Source organism: Psammomys obesus, unplaced genomic scaffold (genome assembly GCF_907164565.1).
Source record: "Psammomys obesus unplaced genomic scaffold, mPsaObe1.curated_primary_1811, whole genome shotgun sequence".
In the NCBI taxonomy this organism is placed as follows: Eukaryota; Metazoa; Chordata; class Mammalia; order Rodentia; family Muridae; genus Psammomys; species Psammomys obesus.
In genome coordinates this window covers 1,999,842-2,023,446 of record NW_026592368.1, presented here as the reverse complement: position 1 = coordinate 2,023,446, position 23,605 = coordinate 1,999,842, and the positions used below count along the sequence as shown (strand labels likewise).

At 39.2% G+C, this 23,605-nt stretch overlaps 1 pseudogene; it reads right to left on the bottom strand.

Annotated features, from left to right (window-relative positions):
* Positions 1-2,571: 2,571 nt before the first annotated feature.
* On the bottom strand, positions 2,572-22,706 carry LOC129681238 (vomeronasal type-2 receptor 116-like; annotated as a pseudogene).
* Between the last annotated feature and the right edge of the window lie 899 nt (positions 22,707-23,605).

Genomic DNA, 23,605 nt, shown 5'->3' with positions numbered 1-23,605 from the left:
TTTAAAAATTTTACATCTATTTCTGCATGACTTTGAGCCAAGAGTGCCTTTTTATCTCTGATTTTACATTATGATCACATTCAGAATAGGACTTAATTCAGCATGGCTCTGAGTAAGTGAACACACATTTCAACTTATCCATATGCCCTAAGTTAAATCCCGGTGCTTGCTTTGTTGAAGAAAACCATTGCCTTGGAAAGGACTCTTATGCTCTTCTTGCCTGTGCCAGGAAAAATATCTTTCTCAGGTCTTGTGTCTTGGCTGGTGTAACAAAACACCAACAGCACAGGTTCTAAGAGCAACAATCAATAAATGGGAACTCATGAAACTGAAAACCTTCTGTAAAGCAAAGGACACTGTCTACAGATTGGGAAAGAATCTTCACCAACCCTATATCTGTCAGAGGGCTAATATTCAGAATATATAGAGAACTCAAGAAGTTATACAGCAACAAATCAAGTAATCCAATTTTAAAAATGGGGTAAACAGTTAAACAGAGAATTCTCAATAGAGGACTATCAAATGGCAGAGAAACACTTAAATGCTCAAAGCCCTTAGTCATCAGGGAAATACAAATCAAAAACAACCCTGAGATTTCACCTTACATCAGAATAACTAAGATCTGAAGCTCAAATGACAATACATGCTGAAGAGGATGTTGAGAAAGAGGAACCCTCCTCCACTCCTGGTGGGAATGTAAACTTGTACAATCATCCTCCACTCCTGGTTGGAATGTAAACTTGTACAATCACTTTGGAAATCAGTCTGGCACTTTCTCAGACAATTAGGAGTAGCACTTCCTCAAGATTCAGCTATACCACTCCTAAGCATATATCCAAAAGATGCTCAAGTATACAAGGACATTTACTCAACCATGTTGGGCAGCTTTATTTGTAATAGTAAGAAGTTGGAAAAAACTCAGATGTCCCTCAACTGAGAAATGGGTACAGAAATTGTGGTGCATCTACATAATGGAATATTACTCAGCAATAAAAAACAAGGACATAATGAAAATTGTAGGTTAATGATTTGAACTGGAAAAGACACACAGTGTATATACTCACTCATAAATGGATATTAGAAATATAGGATAAATATGTGCACCTAAAGAAACTAATCAAGAAAAAGGATCTGGCTAAGTTGCTCAATCCCCATTCAGAAAGGCAAAGAAGATGGACATCAGAAGAGGGAGAAAACAGGAAATAGGACAGGAGCCTACCACAGAGGGCCTCTGAAAGGCTCTAGCCTGCATGGTAATAAAGCAGATGCTGAGACATTTAGCCAAACTTTGGGCAGAGTGCAGGGAATCTTTTGAAAGAAATGGGAAATAGTAAGACATGGAGAGGACAGGAGCTCCACAAGGAGAGCAACAGAACCAAAAAATCTGGGCAAAGGTGTCTTTTCTGAGACTCCAACAAAGGACCATTCATGGAGATTACCTAGAACCACCGTAGAGATGCAGCCCATGGCAGTTCAGTGTACAAGTGGGTTCCATAGTAATGGGGACAGGGACTATCTAGGTCAGGAACTGATTGGCCTGCTCTCTAATCACCTCCCCCTGAGGTGGGAGGAACCTTACCAGGCCACAGAGACAGACAATGCAGCCACTCCTGATGAGACCTGATAGACTAGGATCAGAAAGAAGGGGAGGACAGTGGACTGGGGGAGAGGCATGAGTGGAGAAGTGGGAGAGAAGGTGGGATTAGGAAGGGAAGAGGGAGGGAGCTATAGGGAGATACAAAGTGAATAAACTGAATTGATAAAAATAAAATAAAAATAATTTAAAAAAAGAAAATACTTTCACTATCATGCTAAACCATGAAATTTCTTGTGTAAATCACTGAAAATAAGGACCTGTGAAATTGATAAAGTTCAATTTGTGTAGCAGAATATAATAGAATCTTCTGGATTTCAAAATTGAAATGATTTATATGAAATTTAATGTTTTTTTAATCAAAGATGGATCAAATACTGCTAGGTAGAGTCTTTCAGATGCCTTCTGCGGTAGACTCCTGTCTCAAAACAGATACTAAGACTCATAACCAAACCTTCAGGAGAAGGGGAGTTAGTATGACGTGGAAAGGATAGGAGTTCCACAAGGACCAAATATATTGGGCACAGGGGTCTTTTCTGAGACTGACACTCCACCGAGGAGTGAATGGATATAACCTAGAACCTCTGCTTGGATGTAGCCTGTGGTAGCTCAGTAACCAATTGGTTTCCCATAGTAAGGAGAAGAGGGACTATTTCTGACAAGAAATCAATGGCAGGCTCTTTGACCTCCCCCCCCAAGGGAGGAGCAGTCTTGCTAGGCCACAGAGGAGAACTTTGCAGCCAGTCCTGAAGATACCTGATAAAACAGGGTCAGATGAAAGGGGAGGAGGTGCTCCCCAATCAGTGGACTTGGAAAGGGGCAGGGAGGAGATGGAGGGAGGGTGGGATTGGGAGGGAATGCGGGAGTGTGATACAGCTGGGATACACAGGTAATAAAATGTAATAAAAAATAAAAAAGATGGATCAAATAAATACTGGAAACACGGTGACACATCTTCAACACCAGCACTTTGCATGCAAAGGAAACCAGATATCCATGAGCTTAGTCCACACTGCTCTACTTATGAGGCTTCATGTCAAAAAATGAAACCGAGAAATTTTATTATGAAAATAGTGTAAAACATAATTTTCAAACATGAGTTAAAAATAACTGTTCCAGTTCAAAAATACATCAGTAAAATTAAATGAAGATTTATGAGCCATCATACTCTCATCATAATATACCTGAATAAGAGACATGGAAAGTTGTGGCAGTGGTGTCAGTCATTGTATTTAATTTACTAGCATAGATCAATTTTACTTTTTAACTAAAATTTAAGTGACTTCCTTCTTGAATGTTTTTGTTTTTTGTTTTTTGTTTTTTTTTTTTTTTTGCCTGATGTCAAGACAGGAGTTCTTATCTGGTCTTAAGAAAATGATGTAGCACTTGGGGGTAAAGATCAAACCAAGCAGAGATGCACTGGAAGCCAAGATAGAGAAGACTTCCATAGCCATTGTGACCTTCCCCTTTGTTCTGTGGTAGACAGGTAGGAAGGTGACCCACACACAGAAGAACACCTGCATGCTGAATGACAGGAACTTGGCTTCATTGAATGTGTCAGGCAAATTTCTGGACAAGATGGACATGGTGTAGTTCCCAAGTGCCAAGGGTCAGAAGTATCCCAGTACACAGTGGAAGGCAACTGCTGATCCTTTGTTGCACCCAATGATGATATGGCCATGTTCAGCATGAACATCATGATCAATGAATGGTGGAGAAGTTAACAGCCAGATTCCACAGAGAACAAGTTGGATCATTTTACAGATGGGAATGATGAAGTTAGGGGCCCTTTGTACCATTAACCACCTCACCAATCTAGCTGGAACAGTGACTTTGAATGCAGTAACCACTGTGATAGCTTTGGCCAACACTGTGGAGAAAAACCACAGTGAACAAAATTCCAAATGCTGTCTGCTGCAAGATACAGGTGGCCAATGTAGAGCAAGGAACTGAGGAAGCAGATGATGAGTGTCAATAGCATGGTTTATCTGAGAGCCCTTTTATTGGCCTTGACAATGAGTGTGTGTCTGTGCTTCACAAAGACAACAAGAACCACAGCCATGAGTGCAGAGAAGCACAGTGCTGTGGTGGTGAGAGACATCCCCAAAGGGTCTTCATAGGATAAAAAGCTCACAGATTTCTGGAGGCAGTGGTTCTCTGAGTTTGCATAGTGACTTTCTGGACACATCACACACTGGTCCATATCTGTTGATAAGTGAAGGGAACTGTGAATGACTCCTCAGGTGTACCCTTTCCACATAAGTTATTCCTCAGCCCCAGGTAATTAAAATGCTTCTTGACTCACCTTCCTTTGTTGTTTCAGAAACAAATGTTAAGCAGTCTGTGAATCATTTCAAATCTATACAGCCATTTTTGCATATGGTAACAAAAATCAAATAATCCCAAAGATTTTCCTTTGTATTTCTATGTTTAGCCTGAATTTGTGTCTCTGTTGCATCTATTTTATAGGTCACAATTTTCCAGAAAATACTGCATAGTCCTAATTTCATTCAGACATTATCTTATAAAATAATCACTAATTTCTGGGTATATATTTTGTCCAATATGGACAATAATCTTTGAAATGAATTTCTTATATAGTATTCTAAGACTTGGAACCCATATTTATTTATTTCCATAAAATATCTAGGGTACACAAATTGGTTCATACTAATGAAAACCATTACATCCTTGTTGCTTAAATCCTTCACTAGAAATACATTGTTACTTTTAGCTCTAGCATTTCTAGGTATTTCTAGGTATTCAATAAAGTTTTGAATACTCTGCTGCTAATATTTGTGACTTTTCTCTTGAATTAAAAAAAAAACATAAAACCTAGACCCCCTGTGCAGAAATGAGCACATAGGCTGCTCAGTTTCCATGTGGGTACCCTAGTATGGGGAACAGGGACTGTCTCTGACATGAAGCCAGTGGCCAACTACCCCTGGTAGGTGCAGCCTTGCCAGGTCACAGATGAAGATAATGCAGATAGTCCTGATGAGATGTGATAGTCTAGAGTTACAAGGAAGGAGAAGATGACCTCCTTTATCAGTGGATTAGAAGAGGGGCATAGGAGGAGATGAGAGAGGGTGGGCTTGGGAGGTTATGAAGGAAACGTCTACAGCTGTGATACAAAGAAAATTAAATGTGATTAATAATAAATAAATAATTTTTAAATGAAAAAATATATATCAAATACAATGAATAAACAAAACATACAACCTTGATTTGTAATGAAATTATTCTATTACCTTAAACTTTTTGTGTATATTTCAAAAAACCTATCACCTCATCAAATTTCCTCTGTTTTACATTTGGAATTAAACATCAAGTTTATTGTCAGGAGAATCAAATTTCTATATATTTTTTCTTTAGTGATCATGGAAATCTAATAATGTTTTATTCAAGATACACCAGGTCCTTTACAAATATATTTTAGCTATTAGCTTAGTATTTGTATGAGACTTCTGACTATGAGGATGAGTGTGTCTTTGACTCTTACTGTCTCTTGGAACACTTTAAATTTCTAATTAAGGAACAAAAGTCTTATCTCTTCTCTCTGGTCATTTTCCTTTGGCTTAGGTATTCCAGACTTCTGTGGAGAAGTTAGAAAGTTCTCTGTCACCCTGTATTTACCTGTCTCATTGGAAATCTCATTATCTGCACAAGAAGTGCAATCGAAGCAGCAGATAGCCTTGCCTCCCTTGGCAGACTTCCTGAATCCAGGCCTACAGCTCTCACTGCACACAGAATGAGGAATCTAAGAGTAATGAAAGCTATTAACAAATGTTTGGATTCATGTGAAAATTTTGAGTGAGTGACATATTATGAAGTGTCATCTGGAAATGTTTACAATGAAAGATAATAGGTTTTGCTATTGCTAAGTTTGGAACATTTTGGGCCACACAACCCACATATTTAAAACTTGGTCCAAAATATGATGCTATTGTCATTAAAGTGTTTTATAAGATCATGGTATGACTTCAGAGTCAACCTGTCTCTATACTTACTCTACACTAGGGGAAGATTTAATATCCAATGTGGTTGTGAATGTTAACAGACAACTCTACAAGGCTTGGATTCATCATGGCAACAGATCTTTGGAAATGTTTGTGAGGACTTGTATGGAAGCATTTACCTGAGTTGAATAAAGCCAACACACAATGGGAGTCAGTATTTCATTAGCTATTGTCACAGACAGAATGAAAAGGAGATGGGATATGTATGTTTTACTTAGTTTATTTCTTTTTTGTTAATTTTCCTTTATTATTATCAATATTTATAACAATTCATTCAATGTGTATGCCGGCTGTGGCTGTTTCCATCATCTCTCAATCCCACCCTTCCTCCCTCTTCTCTCTGTAGGCCCCTCCCCTAGTCCAGTCATAGGGGACATCATTGTCCCCTCCCATCTGACACTACCGTATTAGGTCTCATCAGGACTGGTGGCATTGTCTTCCTCTGTGGCCTACCACACTATTCTACCTTTTTTTAGAGGCTGACAAAAATATGCCACTTTACCTCTTCCTGAAATATTTAAGCATTGGTGACAAAATAAATCTATCAATGTTTTGAGGTAATAACAGAAACCTAACAGACACTCTATTCCTAAGAAATATGTGGTCATTAAGAAGATATAAAAATAAATGTTTCCATTGTCAAAGTCCGGAAATGAGAATACATTCTATTTTGGCTCTTTTTATGTGAAGTTCCTTATTGGTCACTAAATATTGACTGATACATAATAAGTATCAAAGGATCATTACATCTTGAACACTATTTTTGTTTTTATTAAAGGTCAAAGTGAGATAAGCAAGGACTCACCTCTGCAAATATTGTAGGCCATTGAAACATCTGCTCAGATAAAGACAACTGTTGACCAAGGGGGACATCGGAAGAAAAGGTTCCTACTTTCACCTTTAATCCAAGACCCTTTGGAAAATTCCAAAAATTGAGAATATCATACTTTATATCTAAGTGGTTTTGGCCATTCATTACTATGTGATCTCTCACATGATTTTTCAGTCTTGGTAAGATCAGGGATACAAGGAACATACCTAAACATAATAAAGACAATATACAGGAATACTATAGCCAACATAAAAATAAATGGAGAGAAACTTAATCCCACTGAAATCAGGGACAAGGCAAGGCTGCCCACTCTCTTCATTTCTCTTAAACAGAGTACTTGACATCCTAGCTAGAGCAATAAGACAACTAAACAAGATCAAGGGGATATAAATTGGAAAGGAAGAAGTCAAAGCATCACTATTTGCACATGATATGGTAGTGGACATGAGTGACCCCAAAAATTGAACCAGAGAATCCCTTAAGCTGATAAACACCTTCAGCAAAGTGGCTGGATACAAAATTTATCCTCCCATAGCCCTACTGTATATGAAATACAAATGTGATAAGAAAGAAATTAGGGAACCTACACCTGTCACAATATGCATTAATAACATAAAGTATGGTATGACTCTCACCAAGCAAATGAAATACCTGTGTGGAAAAAAATAAAACAAAAAACTATCTGAAGAAGGAAATTAAAGAAGATATCAGAAGATGCAATGTTCTCTCATGCTCATTGATCCATAGGATTAACATTGTGAAAATGGCCATTCTGACAAAATCAGTCTACAGATTCAATGCAGTTTCCATCAAAATACCTACACAATTATTGACAGACCTTGAAATTACAATTCTCTGTTTCATAGGGAAAAATAAAAAAAAACCTAGAATTGCTAAAACAATACTGTACAACAACGGATCATCTGGCTGTAACTCCATCCCTGATCTCAAGCTGTACTACAGAGCAACAGTAATAAAAACTGCATGATACTGGCATAGACACAACATGGTGGGTCAATGGAATTGATTGGAAGACCCAAAAATAAACCCATACACCTACAGATACTTGAATTTTTACAAAGAAGCCAAAACGATACAATGGAAAAAAGACATCATCTTGGCTGGTCTAAATGTATGTCTACATGTAGAACAATGCAAATAGATTGTATTTACACATTGATGCAAATACAATGCAAATACACATTGATCACACTGCACAAAACTAAAGTCCAAAATCAAACATAACATAAACATAAAACCAGATACACTATATTGGTTAGAAGAAAAATGACTTGACCCCATAGGCACAGGAGACAACTTCCTGAACAAAACACCAACAGCACAGGCCCTTACATCAACAATCAATAAATGGAACCTCATGAAACTTAAAAGCTTCTGACAAGCATAGGTCACTATCATCAGAATTAAATGACAGCCTACACACTGGGAAAGGATCTTCACCAACCATGTATCTGACAGAGGGCTACTCTCCAGAATATATAAAGAACTCAAGAAATTAAAAAGCAGCAAATCAAGTAATCTAATTTAAAGATGGGGTACAGAGCTAAACAGAAAATTCTCTGTAGAGGAAAATAGAATGGCACATAAAGAAATGCTCAATATCTTTATCAAGGAAATGCAAATCAAAAAAGCCATGAAATTTCACCTTATACCGATCAGAATAGAAAAGATCAGAAATACAAGGGACAATACATGCTGGAGAACTGTGGAGAAAGGGGAACCCTCCTCCCACTGCTGATGGGAATGTAAACTTGTACAACCACTTTGAAATCAATTTGGCACTTTCTCTGACATTTAGGAATAGTGCTTCCTCAAGATCTAGCTATACCACTCATAGGCACATATCCAAAATATGCCCAATAGTACAAGGACATTTGTTCAACCATATTCATAACAGCTTTGTTTGTAATAGTCAGAATCTGCAAACAACCCAGATATCCCTCAATGGAGGAATGAATACAGAAATCGTGGTTCATTTATACAATGGAATACTACTCAGCATTTAAAAATAAGGAAATCATGGAATTTGCAGGCAAATGGTGGGAAATAGAAAAGATCATCCTGAGTGAGTTTCCCAGAAGCAGAAGGACACGCATGGTTTATACTCACTTATAAGTGGATATTAAGCACAAAATATAGACTAAACATACTAAAATCTGTACACCTAAAGAAGCTAAGCAAGGAGGAGGACCCTGGGTAAGACGATCAATCCTCACTCAGAAAGGCAAACAGGACAGACATCTGAAGAAGGAGAAAACTGGAAACAAGAAAGGAGCCTACCACAGAGGGACTCTGAAAGACTCTTCCCAGCAAGGTATCAAAACAGATGCTGAAACTCATATCCTAACTTTGGGCAGAGTGCAGGGATTCTTATGTAAGAAGGGGGAGATAGAAAGGCCTGGAGGGAACAGGAGCTCCACAAGGAGAGAAAAAGAACCAAAAAAATGGGGGAAATGTTTTTTTTTTCCTGAGACTGATATTCCAACCAAGGAACATGCATGGAGATAACCAAGAAACCGTGCACAAATGTAGCCCTTTGAAGCTCAGTCTTTCAGTGGGATTCCACAGTAATGGGAATAGGCACTGTCTCTGACATGAGCTTAGTGGCTGGTTTTCTGATCAACTCACCCTGAGGTGTGAGCAGCCTTACCAGGCCACAGAGGAAAACAATGCAGCCATTCCTGATGATACCTGATATGCTTTAAGAAGATTTCTTCTGTCTACATATGTACAGTATCAATGATGTAATTTACATTGCATCCTTCATATTAACACTCTGATCCATCATCTCTAACAATGTGGGATCTTTGTGTGAGGGGCTGTCGGACAAATGTTTTAGCTTGTGAGAAGAAAATTGTTAGCATTTGAATAGAGAATGGTACAGGAAGGATTAATAGCCTGCTTTGATGGATTAGAATGTAGGGAAATTGCTCAATATTAATATGAAAATGTTTGTGAATTGGTTGCAAGGTGCTGTCAATGGAAAATGATTATGTCTCCGAGGCCTTATCAGTTGAGACTTGACTCTTAGCAAAGACTCGCACACAAAAGGCAGATGAGAGGTGTGAAAGATGGCTGGCTGGAGAGCCGGGACAGACACTTGTGGTTTAACTGACGGGGTCCTTGGGTCATTGTGCTTGCCCTTCCTGTAATATCGTACATCTTCACATAGGGTCAGATGGAATAGGAGGATGACCTCCCCTGTCAGTGGACTTGGTGAGAGCCTGGGAAGAGAAGATGGAGGGAGGGTAGGATTGGGAGGTGATGAGCGAAGGGGCTATAGCTGGTATACAAAGTGCGCAAACTAATTAAAAATGAGTTAATAAAAAAGAAAATTAACACTAAAAATAAATACATTTAAAACTTTTTTGAAAACCACATTCTCTTCAAGATAAATCCTTGAAGTAAGCACAGCTAAGTCAGCAAGGTACTAAGTTATGCAGACTCAGTTTATTTAAATTGCTTTGGAAAGCTAGGCGTAGGTACTTTCAGAATATATTCAAAGTTCCCATCCTCAAAATGAGGGCCCTAAAATTGACAGAACAGTATAAAGTTATCCTTAACATCATAACCCTTGTGATAGTGGTCAGAAGCATTTTAACCCTTAAGGATCAATTGCTCCAACATTTGATATGAAGACTATATCCTTGCTTGTTAACATATTCTAAAAATCTATGATACCAAATTTGAATGCCTAAGGAAATAATAAAAACATCACATTGCTGATATTTCCATACATAGGAAGGGATCTTACCTGCCAGGGGAAGAATTCCTTTCCTTCTCCATTAGCATATGGTTGTGTCTGTATTTGCTGGAGGTTCATCTCATGGAGGCTGTAGGCCACAGCATACACAGCACTGTATACATTATAGCTCTCTTCACTCATGGATGGGTCAAAAAGGTGTCTGGGCAGTAACTCCAAAGAAGCATTGGGTTGGCAGTTTTCCAAAAGTTGATAATCAGACTCAGAAAATGAGCACTTAAAGAACAAAAACCAAAACTTAGGAAGGTAAGTGTCTTCTGGGTATTTGTAGGGATTAACTGTGCGGATAAAATTTGTAAAGTCAACCATCACTTCTTGGTGGTGTGAAAAAATGAGGCTTCCATGAAATAACTCTACCATGAAATAATCAGCAATGTTATCAACATCCCATTGAGTTCAATATCCAGACTTTCCATGTTACTAACAGTTGCTCAATATGTCGCATTAAACCTTGCAAAGAAACAATGTCCCCATAAATAACTATCACATTAGCTGATGATTTCTGAATTTTCACCAGATCCTTCCATAATGCACTGGAATATGAATTCCAGGAATGAGGGATCATTTTCAAATAGGCTATGCAGATGGTATTACTCTCCATATCTTCTCTCAAGTCTGCTAGAATCTGATTCCCTCTGTGGTCATCTGGGAGGATCAGACCAACCCAGGACCAGCTGAAAGGAAGCATCAAAGAAACAATGGCAAGTTACAGAAATGTGTCCTTGGGGGGCATCTGATAGAGAGAATTAAACTCACTTCAGTCATTTAAGGTAGAATCAAAAGGCCCAAATGTGAGCTAGAGTGAAAAAATGGAAACAAGAGGAAGAACACTGACATCAAACAGAGAATCAGTCCTGAATCAACAGATGTAATCACTCAGGATGAAGATTGTTCTGTCATATTTAAAAGGCAAACCCAAAGGAGACTTTTCTAAAAAATATATATATTAGTGACAGATCTCCAGTTTCAGTAAGGTAGCTGGTCATCAACTTCTTCCTTTCTATTTCAAGTAATGGAAATGTGGATCTATTATCAAGTACCTTCATACTTTCCTTTATAGATCATTTATCCAAGTGCCCCTGTTTCACTTTTTGAGACATCCAGTAATGTCAAAATTATTCTTGACTCCTAGATCCAACACCCCAGCCCTCACCTGAGGTATTTTCTAAAGTTTTAGCAGTTTCCCAAGTTGGGAAGTTAGTGTCCATGATGTTCCTGTGAGTGCAGCAGGTGACATTCTCTTCAACCCGCAGTTGTAATTAGCTAGAGGTTGCCTCAAATTTGTGAGCCAAAGGGAGCAAGAAGGATATTTGTTTCATAATGTGCAACATTATAGAGATTAAATCCCAGAGTTGTGTTTGGTAGAAGATTAGGTTTTCTGTTGATTTCCTCAATGGCAAATGCCAAGGCCAGAATGAACTGATAGTTCTTAAGCTGATACCTGAAAAAAATATACAGGAACCTAACATAGACCATAAACTGTCCTATTAAGTGCAATGGCTTTTATAATTCAAATGCCAATGTTTCTATAAAATAATTTTTAAATATATTCTCATGAATGACTACAATTAAATTAGGTATTTTAAGAAAATATGATTAGGCAATATGCTACAGTATTAACATTCAATAGTTATGGTCTCAGAAAATGCAATTTATTATACAGCTTTGTTTACCTTTTATGTGTAGAAAAATAAACTATGAATAAGAAGTTGGGTTCTGACTAAACATCATAACTTTTGGTGTCTGAAACTTGGCCCTTCAGCCTCTATAATTATGAAATTTCAGTGTCTTGATCCAATCACTTAGTTTTCTGTGATAATAACTTATTAAAAGTATTACACGAAGTTAATTCAAATCATTTATTGCCACAGATGTCATTTCTATGATATTTTTAGAATAGGATGGCCTGGAGCACACTATGCAGACCAGAATGGCATCGAACTCACGGGCATCTTCTTGTCTCTGCCTTCAGTTGCTGAGAACAGTTCATATGAATCCACATTTAAATTTATTTTAACTTTTTGTATATTCCTGAGCTGTGTGCATCCCTAGTATAGATGTGAGTCTCTGTGCATGCACAGGTTCTTTAGTGTCAATAACTATGAATGTAAGGTAGAAAGGAAATCCAGGGTCAGTCCAAGCTGTCCACATTATTTCAGTATCTGTTAATCATTTCTTTAACTATTCACTGACTGACTGACTTATTTAATTTATTGTGACAGAGTGTGGTCATGTATCAGTTGTTGGCCTGGAACACACTGTGGCCTTGAAATCACTAGGATTCTTCCTGGCACTCCTTACCCAGTGCTGTGAAGAAGGGAGAGTACCACACTAACTCAATCTAAATTTTCTTTATTGTTTTCTGTCACCTTGCTCAGCAAAAATGCAGAGAATTACCTTTAAAATCTGTACACATAAAGAAGCTAAGCAAGAAGTAGGACCCAGGGTAAGATGATCAATCCTCACTCAGAAAGGCAAACAGGACAGACATCTGAAGAGGGGGAAAACAGGAAACAGAACTGGAGCCTACCACAGAGGGACTCTGAAAGACTCTTCCCAGCAAGGTATCAAAACAGATGCTGAAACTCATATCCTAACTTTGGGCAGAGTACAGGGATTCTTATGTAAGAAGGGGGAGATAGAAAGGCCTGGAGGGAACAGGAGCTCCACAAGGAGAGCAAAAGAACCAAAAAAATTGGGGGAAATGTTTTTTTTTTTCCTGAGACTGATATTCCAACCAAGGACCACGCATGGAGACAACCCAGAATCCCTTCACAGATGTAGCCCATGGCAGCTCAGTCTCCATGTGGATTCAGGGACTGTCTCTGACATAAAGTCAGTGGCTGGCTTTTTGATGACCTCCCTCTGAGGAGATTGTGTGCAGTCTTACCAGGCCACAGAGGAAGACAATGTAGTCAGTCCTGATGAGACCTGATAGGCTAGAGTCACATAGAAGAGGAGGAGGACTTTCCCTATCAGTGGACTTGGAGATGGGAATGAGAGAAGATGAGGGAAGGTGGGGGTATTGGGGGATGAGAAAGGGGCTACAGCTGGGATACAAACTGTAATTAATATAAATTTTAAAATTAAATTTAAAAAATAATAAATGGGCAAATCAAGCTATAATCACCTGGATGCTATATGTAGCAAACTTTAGCAGCATTCCAGGCACTCAGGTGTCTCTACATTTAGTGGTTTCTTACAGGTCTGTATCTGTACTGAAAAAAGGCCCAAAAGTACCATATTATACTGAGATAAAATTATTCATGCTCTGAAACCATATCACCAATAAAATATTTGAATCATTCGCCATGACGGTATGATAAAGAAAAATCATAAAATTCCATTAGCATATTAAGAAACTGAAATGAAAAGTTATCACTTTTCATGTGAAAGAGGAAACGAAGTACACGTTAAAATATACTAGAATATATTTTATATTGGAAAAGAGTGATTGTGAAAAACACAAGGAAGTTTTAATCCATAAATCATATAAGTCACAAGAGTTCTAAATTATTACAATGAATAGTTGTACTTACTGTATGTGAAAATCATGGAAAGACATTTCCTTTAGAATAGTTTTGGTTGTGTAATAAATATGAAGAGGAAAAAATGCACAAACCATCACATCTCCTTCTAGGTGAAAATCTTCCTTGACTGTTACATAGCAGTCATTGTCAGTAAAGTCACACAAAAAAAAACTTGGTATATACAGGAGCCCAAAGATAAAATCCAGAACATTCTGCTAACACATCCATATGCCCAGCAATTAGACTAGTGGACAGAGCTCTAACTACATCCAGAAGGTATATATTCAGCCCAAGTGTTTGGGAAAATGAGTGTTTACACTTTGTTAATGAGTGCAGCAGTCACCCTAATCACACCATGTTGTTCCTGAAACTTCCTCGACTGCTGTTGAGACTTCTGAAACTCTTTCCTTAGGCTCTGCCTTTGAGTCCTGTGTTCTTGAAAACAAGTTGGAAAATATGTTTTGAATCTTCTCTAGCCACAGGCACCATCATTTCAGCAGAGTAGATGGGCAGCAAGAGCTCAAGGATCAACTTCCTGATTGGACTGTTTTGGCCAAGTTTGAAGCAAGAAAGTTTTCATATGACAACTTTGGCCAGTGAAGGCATCCTACATCAGAGGAAGGCCTGAAATGCCCAGGAAGTGCAAACACAGCAAAATGGACTATGCTTTTCCAAACCAAAGACAACCCATGGAATTGCCTATTTCTACTGACTATAAGTGTTTCAAATTTTCTTCCATGATACATACATCTGTATCTGCGAAACACTGTGATGTCCGCACCCAACACAATCAGCTTATTTCTCACTTTGGAAAAGCCAATAGTCCTGATACTTTCCTCACTTCTAAATCTACTTAACTTCAGTGCACAAATCAAGTCCCCTGTTTACGTTCTGAGATTTAAACTGCTTAAGTATAACTCTACTTTTTCATTCTGGGTTAGTCACTGAGTAAAGGTGTCCTTGTGTTCCATCCCTGCCTCTAGAGCAGTATGTTCATCTATTGTTTACAATGCTTTGAAAACATTAGGTTTTATGAGATATCTCTCTCAGTTCTGTAAAATATACAATAATTTAAAGGCATCACATTTTGTACTTTCACTTAATATACTGAAGTTCAGAGCAACAAATGTACTGTGCATTGGCACAGTAACATGTAACATGGCAATGAAAAGATGTCTCCTAAAGTAAACTGACTTCCATATGAAAGGATGGCTGAATAGAGTATACAAAAATCAAATAAAATAACAAAAAAGCACTACAATAAGTTATGCTAGCAGGCCAAACTGTAGCATGTTAGGACTTCTATTTCTGCTTCAGACTAACAATTTGCAATGACTATATAATAGATAGAACTTATCTGTTATAAAACAATACACAGTGAAAAGGAACAGGAAAACTTGCTTCTCAGTAAACCACAGTTCAATGCAATCCTGGGTAATAGAGCAAATCCATGCATCAATCAACTCAAAGATGATCCTCACTTAGAGCACTAAATGTATAGAATATGAAATTCATTGACAACTTCTTCAACAAGATTCATTGATATAGGATAAGCATGAGACTTAAACACATAGGACTTAAACATTTTCCTCAAGGGAATGTCCTGGTAAGAGGACTTGGAGTTTATTTAATCTTTTTTTGTTCTTGAGATTTCCTGACAAAAATCATTGTTACAATGTCTTCAGTAATCATGAAAATGAAATCCCTTTATTGTTGATACAGATATCATAGTCCAAGAAGAACAGAAGATACAACAAAGTTTTTAAAGATGAACATTATAGAAAAAATAAGTTAGTCAATAAACAGATGAGAACAACTGTGAAAGATAGACTTTTCCTGACTTTTAAGGTGTAACTGTGCAATGTTGAGCCCCATGTTCTCGTTGGCAGCTAGGAGAGAAGACTATGGTAACACTATGCTTACTTTCATATCTATGTATTTCAGTTATGAGAGTAAAGTTAGAACTTTTAAATCTGTACTTTTTTCTCAACCTGTATGCCTATGCTAATCTGTATGCATCACACATTACCCAGAGTCACATATGTCTGCAAGATGCCATAGTAGTATTCTCCAGTTTCCATATCCACACTAGAGACCCAGGACCACATCACACTGCCAAAAGAAACACTTTGGAGATTCTTTATCCTAACTGTTGGAAGCACTGTGCTGTAGCCATGAAAAAGAATACCCAAATCTGTATCCTCAAAGATCAGATAGAGTAAATAAATTCACTATCATTGTTGTTGGAGAGCTGGCTCGGCATTTAAAGTCACTTGGGATCTATTCCCAGTACTGACATGATAGCGCACAACTTTCTGTAAGTAGATTTTCAGGAAATCCCATACCTATTTCTGGCCTTTGCATGCAACAGGCATGCATGTCGTGTACAGACATACATGTGGGAATACACAAAAGCACATATAAGACAGTAAAATTGTTCAGAGGTTCCCAAGACTGCTATGAATTGCCCAGTCTGAACACTGTGAACACTTCTGATGAAAGATCAAAGGTGGTTTGAGAGAAATGTTTCAAACAAATTAACTCATGATGTGAAATTCCAATGCAGAAATGTCTCAACAAATAAATAACTAATTTTAAAAACATGAAAACCCCAGATAATATGTCATCTCCACAAATTTCAGATCCCATGTAAATGACCCCACGTAAAAAATGACATGGAAGAAATTCCGAGGAAATAAAAAGAATGACTATAAATATGGTCAACGTACTTGAATAACACAAAGACAGGGAAGTCAATCTATGACATGGGAGGGTTGGAAGGGAATGAGTGAGGGGGCTACAGCTGAGATACAAAATGATTAAACTGTAATTGATAAAAAATAAATACATACAAAAGAAAATTTCCAAAAGCTAATAGTATCATGTAACATGTTTTGAGAGAACAATAGAACACCAACCAAAAGGACTAGAAAACAAATTCTCCATGATGTATTGCCAGGAGCCATTCTGTTAAAGAAGCTCTTTAGGCAAGTGGGCCTCTGGAAGGTGATCTGGTATTTTGTCAGGTCTGTACTATGACACATGCCCAGAAAAGGTTCAAGCCTCTGACATGATGTCAAGAGCAATTGAATTAGGGAAGTTCAGTAGGTATGAGAGCACTCTGGAATGTAATCTTGTATTTTTCGCGGTTTGTACGGTGATGCACCTCAGAATTGCTTCCAACCTCTGATAACACCGTCATTTGTGCACTCCCGAGTCTCTGTAAAATCTGGTAAATTGTGAACAATCACTTTCTGGGTATTTTCCCACTCAGACTTAAAAAACTTCCTACAGGACCTTATTGAAGATGTACTGCTATGTAGATGGATTAATTCATGATTATAGAATTCCTGATTTGATTTAAACAATTTTAAAGTTAAATGGTTTAAGAACTTCTAAAACAAGTTTAGCAAGTTTATGGCTGCAATAAATACTTTTGTGGATCTCCAGATGCTTCACTAGGAGACAGATATGAGACAGACTTGTGACCTCATATAGCTTACATTCCAGATGATGGCATGAATACACACACACACACACACATATATATATATATATATACAGTTAGTTTAAACTTCCCATGAACACAAAATGTAATGGGGCTATGATGGAATGTTTACATTAAGTACAAATTTTCATGCCATTAAAAACAAACTATTCTGTTGTATTTTCTTATACATTGTCAACTAATGGGAATATATACTGTCATGTTAAATTAGTTTTGTTTTTCAGAATGAAAGACAGATAAAATTATTGTCCTAAAGTCACTATAAACTTAGAAATAGCTAGGTCAGTCCTAATGAAAAGATATATATTTTTGGAACTTTTAGACCACTGTCAACCTTTGTCATTCTGAACTCACTATGAATGCATGTAATGGATACATAGATAAAAATGTTTAGTTTAAAAATATATAACCTGTTGCATTTTATAATTCATTTGTGTTTGTTGCCATTTTGACTATGAGGTAAATCCTTTGTCTCAGAAGTATAGAACTGTAACAAGACAATAAATGAGGGGTGAAGTCCGATGGTGAAAAACCTATTGAGTAGAAGCCCATTAGGTTGAAGCCTGCTGGAACTGGCTTCATCCTTAAGTTGTAGATATGTAAACATGTCTGCCTGTCTGTTTCTTGTACATGTTTTACATGAATGCATGTCAATTGTTTATATTTGTGGAGCTTCTTTTATATGGTCCATGGAATGTGTGTAGGAATATGTACATGTCTATATGTCTGATTGTTTGTCTATGTGTATGTATGGGGCAGATACTGTGGAACAGGCAGCCTCAACCTGCTGCAGTTTCTGCAGAGGAAATGCTTGCTAAAAGCAACATCGTCATATGTAAACTTTTAAATATTTGTTAACATTGATCTTAAAGGTTTTAAATTCATCTACTCCTTCCCTTGAGTGTGTATGCATGGATGGTTTTTGCTTACTTTCCTCTTTCCTATCAATTAAAAAATAAGTGAGTGGATTCGGGACCTAACTGCAGAGGACTGCTCCTGCACAGGAGCTAATCTCAGAACAAAGAGCCCACTTTTTTACAATCCTTTGCACTTTTGGCTAGATGCTGCTTTTTAGTAAGGGAAAAAAGTGGTCAGTTTTAGTTTTCCTCCTTAGCAGCAGTGTAGCCAGTCTCTAATTCTATAGAAGAAATACTGGGCTCCCTCCCCTATTTATTTTCCTTTCAATCATCCTTCCTGGTCAGTTTCCTGGATTGGCATGCAAACCTTAACAATGTATTTTAGCTGAAACATTAGAAACACAAAATCTTAAAAACTGTTATTAAAAGTTGTACTGACAAAGATCAAGTAACTTACACATGCTGCAAGCCTATTAGAATAATATCAAACTGACATAAATTTTAACCCAAGAAGGAAATCAAAAGATATACTCTAGCTCCTGAAACATCATAATTGTTAGTCAAGATATTATAGTCAGAAAGGTATGTACCAAATTGAAGGAGGAGTATTCCTTTATGGTAGAAAACTTATTAAAAGAGTTTATGTGTACAACAGCTCTATAGACAAAATTAGCCAAAGCAATAAAATAACTAAAGGAGATTAATGGCATACAAATTGATAAGTAGGAAGTCAAACAATCACTATTCACAAATTATATGATAGTATACACAAGTGACCCCTGAAAATTCTACCAGATAATTCCTACAGTTGATGAACATGTTCAGCAAAATGATTGATAGAAAATTAAATTAAAAAATCAGCAGTCCTCCTATAAACAAAAAATTAATAGGCTGAGAAAGAAATTTTATAAACAACACCCTTCACAATAGCCACAAATAAAATAAAATATCTTGCTGTAACTCTAACCAAGCAAGTGAAAGATGTGTATGACAAGAACTTTAAGTCTATGAAAAAAAATAAAGTGGAAAGATTTTCATGTCCATGGCTCAATCTTTTTTCATACACCTGGTTACCTGGTTGTTACCTGGTTATGTTTTTATGAATAAAAAGCCTTAGGAAAAAAAAAAAAACCAGCATCATATTCTGGCTCCTGATTCCAGATTATGGCCCTGAATGATCAATTTTTGTTTAGTATTCAATAACTTCCATCAGTCTGAGTTTGGTGTTTGAGTGGTTAGTGTGTGGCTATTCCTGAACCCATAACACCTCCACAGGTACAGGTGCCAATGTGAAAATTCTGCTACCTTTTATGTAATCTACCCCCATTATACCTTCTCAGACTGGGTAATACCATTGGACCACTGGACCTATTGTAATTTGGGTATTGACCAAAACTCTGTTAAACACCTGACCTCCAGAGGCCCCTACTTTATGTGAAGTGCTGCAATATTTCCTGCTATCTCCAGGAATCCATATTATTTCAGAACTAGCATACAATAGATACAAGAAAGTTTGATTTTTTTTCCCTTTACCCTTGGGTGAAATTACTCTTGTAAAAGGTAGTAGGTCCTTCCAGGGAAGGACTGCAGAAAGGCTAAAAGTAAAACTTTTAGGGGATTTGTCAGGCTCCTTCTTCAGGGAAACCCTGTAGTCCCTTCATTCAAGAGGTTCTGGATTCATTCACTAATATCCCACACCCTTAAAACCATTCCTCAGATTTCAGTTTGCCATCACACAGCTTTTTAAAGCAATTGATGACATGGAGTGTCTGCACAAGGTAATAAACTCCTTTATAACACAAACTGAAGGCAGTTAGCAAACTTTTGCTTAAGGTGATTTCATACATCACTGAACATGGTAGCATTTGTGCACAATAAAAAATACAGTACATTTACACATGCTTAAGCTTGTTTAAGCAATTAACCTCATGGTGTCTTTGCACAAGGCAATGACAGCCACATGTGGAAGGCAGAAGCCATCTTGTTTAACACATATCTTTCACCTTTCTGTGAGTTATGAAAATCAAATTTATGTTCACGTGTTTGCATAGCAAGAATATTGATTATCTAGCTACCATACCTATCACCTTGCTACAGAAATACTGCATTCTGTTCTTGTCTTCAAAAATTGTGTAAGAATGAATTAAAAAGTAAAAGAGCAATTACTATTGCACAGGAAATGAAGACATTATCAAATTTACACAAGTAATGTTTATTGCTTATTATTTCAATTCAGGACTAAAATAAAAAGAACAAGATATAGAAGAAAAATGTGGGAATCTGTTAAAATAAAATGCTTGATTATTGGCTTGCCTTTACATATGAGAAGATTGATTCTTGGCCTATTCTTGTTCCCTGAGGAATTTCAGAGTGAATGCTTCATGGACTTTAAGATGTGTTATAAGAAAGTGCAGAGGAGGCCAACCCAAGATGGTGGTGACCAACACACACCAGATTTGAGGGGCACAGGATCTGAAATGACAAAATTGGTGAGCAGAAGGGCAGCTGAAGCCAGAACATCGAGGCTTCCTGGGTGATGTGCCAGGGCAGATTGTTTAGGGGGGTATGTGGGGAAAGTGGGTGGAAGGGTGGGAATGGAAAGAGAGGAGGGAGTGAAGGTTTGAGTGAGATATAAAATGAACCAATCAATAAATTAATGAAGAAAAAATATAACTGACCCATTGTCATCAAAAGTGACAAGATCATGAAAAAGATGAGGGAACTGTTACATATTGAAAGAGACTAAAGAGATAAAGAAACAATGCAACACTTAAATGTACCAACTTCTTTCGACATTTATGTGAGTAATAACATAGTCAACAAAATCCAAATTAAATGGAATACTGTGTCAGTGTGAATTTCCTGTTTTGATAACTGCACTGTCATTACATAGGATAATGTTCTTTATTGTATAAAATTGACACTAAACCATTCAGAGTGACAGGGCATCAGGTCAGCAGCTTCCTCTCAAAATGTCCAATGTAAAACAGCAATTAACTGTGTACCATACTTGGAACTTTTTTCAAGTTTGTTAATGTTTCAAAATTGTTGTAGGGGAAGCTGGGCATGGTCTTTAAGCCCAGCACTTGGGAGGCAAGGAAGGAGGATCTCTGTAGTTTCAAGACCAGCCTGGTCTACATAAGGAAGCCCAGGACAGCCAGGGCTCTGTAGAGCAAATTTGTCTCAAAACAAAAACAAAAACAACTAAATAAAATTGTTGTAGGGGGAAGAACAATGTAACTAAAAACTGAAAAAGGTTAAAAACAAAACTGATTCTCCACACTGGTAGTCTGGGTAAGACTATATTTGTAAGAGACTGACAAGTGAAATGACATGACATTTTGGAGCAGCAAGAAGATTCTCTAAATTCAGCACAATATGTTCTTTTTTTAGTGTGTGTGTGTGTGTGTGTGTGTGTGTGTGTGTGTGTGTGTGTGTGTGTGTGTTTATGGCAGCACTGAAGAAGCTTTCATACTAGGGAACACATAGGAAGGTCAGAAGACAAGACAACTCTGTGCAATCACTTCTTGCCTTCCACCTTTTCATAAAATCAGGTATCGAACTCAGGTCTCCAGGCTTGCCCAGCAAGAGCCTTTATCTGCTGAGCCATCTCACTGACCTGCAAGCGATTCTCTTAAGTGAGCTCAATTAGGCAGTAGTGAGAAAAAAAATGTGAAGGATCCTTTCCCTTAAACAAATTTTTAGGGATAAATAAACAATAAAAAGAGATGAGTAGAACAGCAGCATTACCAACGACTAACAATAAGCAAAACACTGCCTAAGCACCTCCTGAGACAAGGGGCTGCAGTGCTGGTAGCTAAAATTCCTTGCAAGTGTAAAACTGGAATTAACCTGAAATAAAAGAGGTTTCCCCAGCTCTACAGTAACCTTGTTATTACATCCTGATTATCTACACATAGCAACCCAAAGAAATACAAATAGGACAGTAAGCCTATGTGAACCCTGTATACTCTTGGTTGTGCAAGCCCATCAAAGAATAAACAGCAATGTATCTGCCAAACTGTTCCTTATGAAGAATTCTCTGATGAATAGAGAACAATCAAATTACATGGAAGCTAAGTGAGAGAGAGGACCTGCAGTGGCTGTTTTTACTTAAGAAGAGTCATTTCATTCTGGAATACAGGCACATAAGTCCTGAAACAATGTTCCTAGAAATGTGCACGGATCCTGTCGCCTTTCCAAGTACATTCTTAGACGGGGATATCCAAGCTCCCCCACACTACCCGCCCTAGGGCAGGCAGGAGGCAGCACTGGACTCTCTGCACGTTCTTTCCTGGAGGACTGGCCCCAGCGTCACTCTTACTCAGGATGCAGAGCACAAGTGTATACCTAGGAACTCTGCACAATGCGCCCCCGCTTCCCAACCCTAGAGGCAGGAGGGCGGAGTCCCGGGTACCAGCAGCCTCCACTGAAGCTCTTGGCAGAATTCGGGAAAGCTCTCCCGGCCAGGCCAGCCCCCATCTGCACTGCCCCGGCCTCGCCCAGCGACCGCCGTCCTACGGGTCCCTCACACATACCCACAGCCAGCCAGGCTCGGCTGCACCGCGATGGTTGATACCCGTGGACCCGCCGCTTCTCCACCGCGGGACCCAACCCTCTTGCCTCCTCGCCTCCCAGGAGCGAAGCCAGGCCCCGCAGAACCCTCTAGACTGCGGCGGAGGGGCGGAGACGGAGCCCAGGGCAGGCGGATGCGGAACTCAAGGAGCAGAGGCGGAGCCCAGAGGGGCGGAGCCCAGAGGGGCGGAGGCAGAGCCCGGAGGGACAGAAGCAGATCAGGGGGGGAAGCGTAGGCGGAGCCCAGGAGGAGCAGAGGCGGAGCTCAGGGGAGCGAAGGCGGAGCCTGGGTCGGAGGCGGAGCCAAGGGATGTAAAGGCGGAGCCCGGGGAAGTGGGGGCAGTGCCCGGGTATGTGGGATGTAGGTTTGGAGCACGGGGGCGGGGGCGGAGCCCGTGAAAGGAGGAAGGCGGAGCCCGGGGATGAACGGAGACGGAGCCCGGAGGCAGAGGGAGGCGGAGCCCGGGGGCGGAGGCGGAGCCCAGGGGGTGCAGAGGCGGAGCCCGGGGAAGGAGGGAGGCGGAGCCCAGGGGGCGGAGCGGGGGCAGAGCCCGGGGGTTGAGGCGGAGCTCTGGGGGCGGAGGCGGAGCCCGGGGGCAGAGCAGGGGCAGAGCCCTGGAATGGAGGGAGGAGCCCGTGGCGAAGGCGGGGCCCGGGGGCGGAGGCGGAGCCCAGGCGGCTCCCGCCCCACAGCCTTACCCGGGTTCTCCCGGTCTCAGCCTACCATAATGAAGTAGTCCGCTAGCCGAGCCATGACCGCCACCGTGCCCGGGAAGCGGGTTCCCATTGCTGCCCTCACCGCCGCCGCCCACTAGGCCCAGGCGAGCTCAGCGTTTTCCCTTCAGGGTCTGTAGCCATAGCAAAGGCGCTTCCGTCACGCTTGACAGTGGAGACGCGCACTGCACC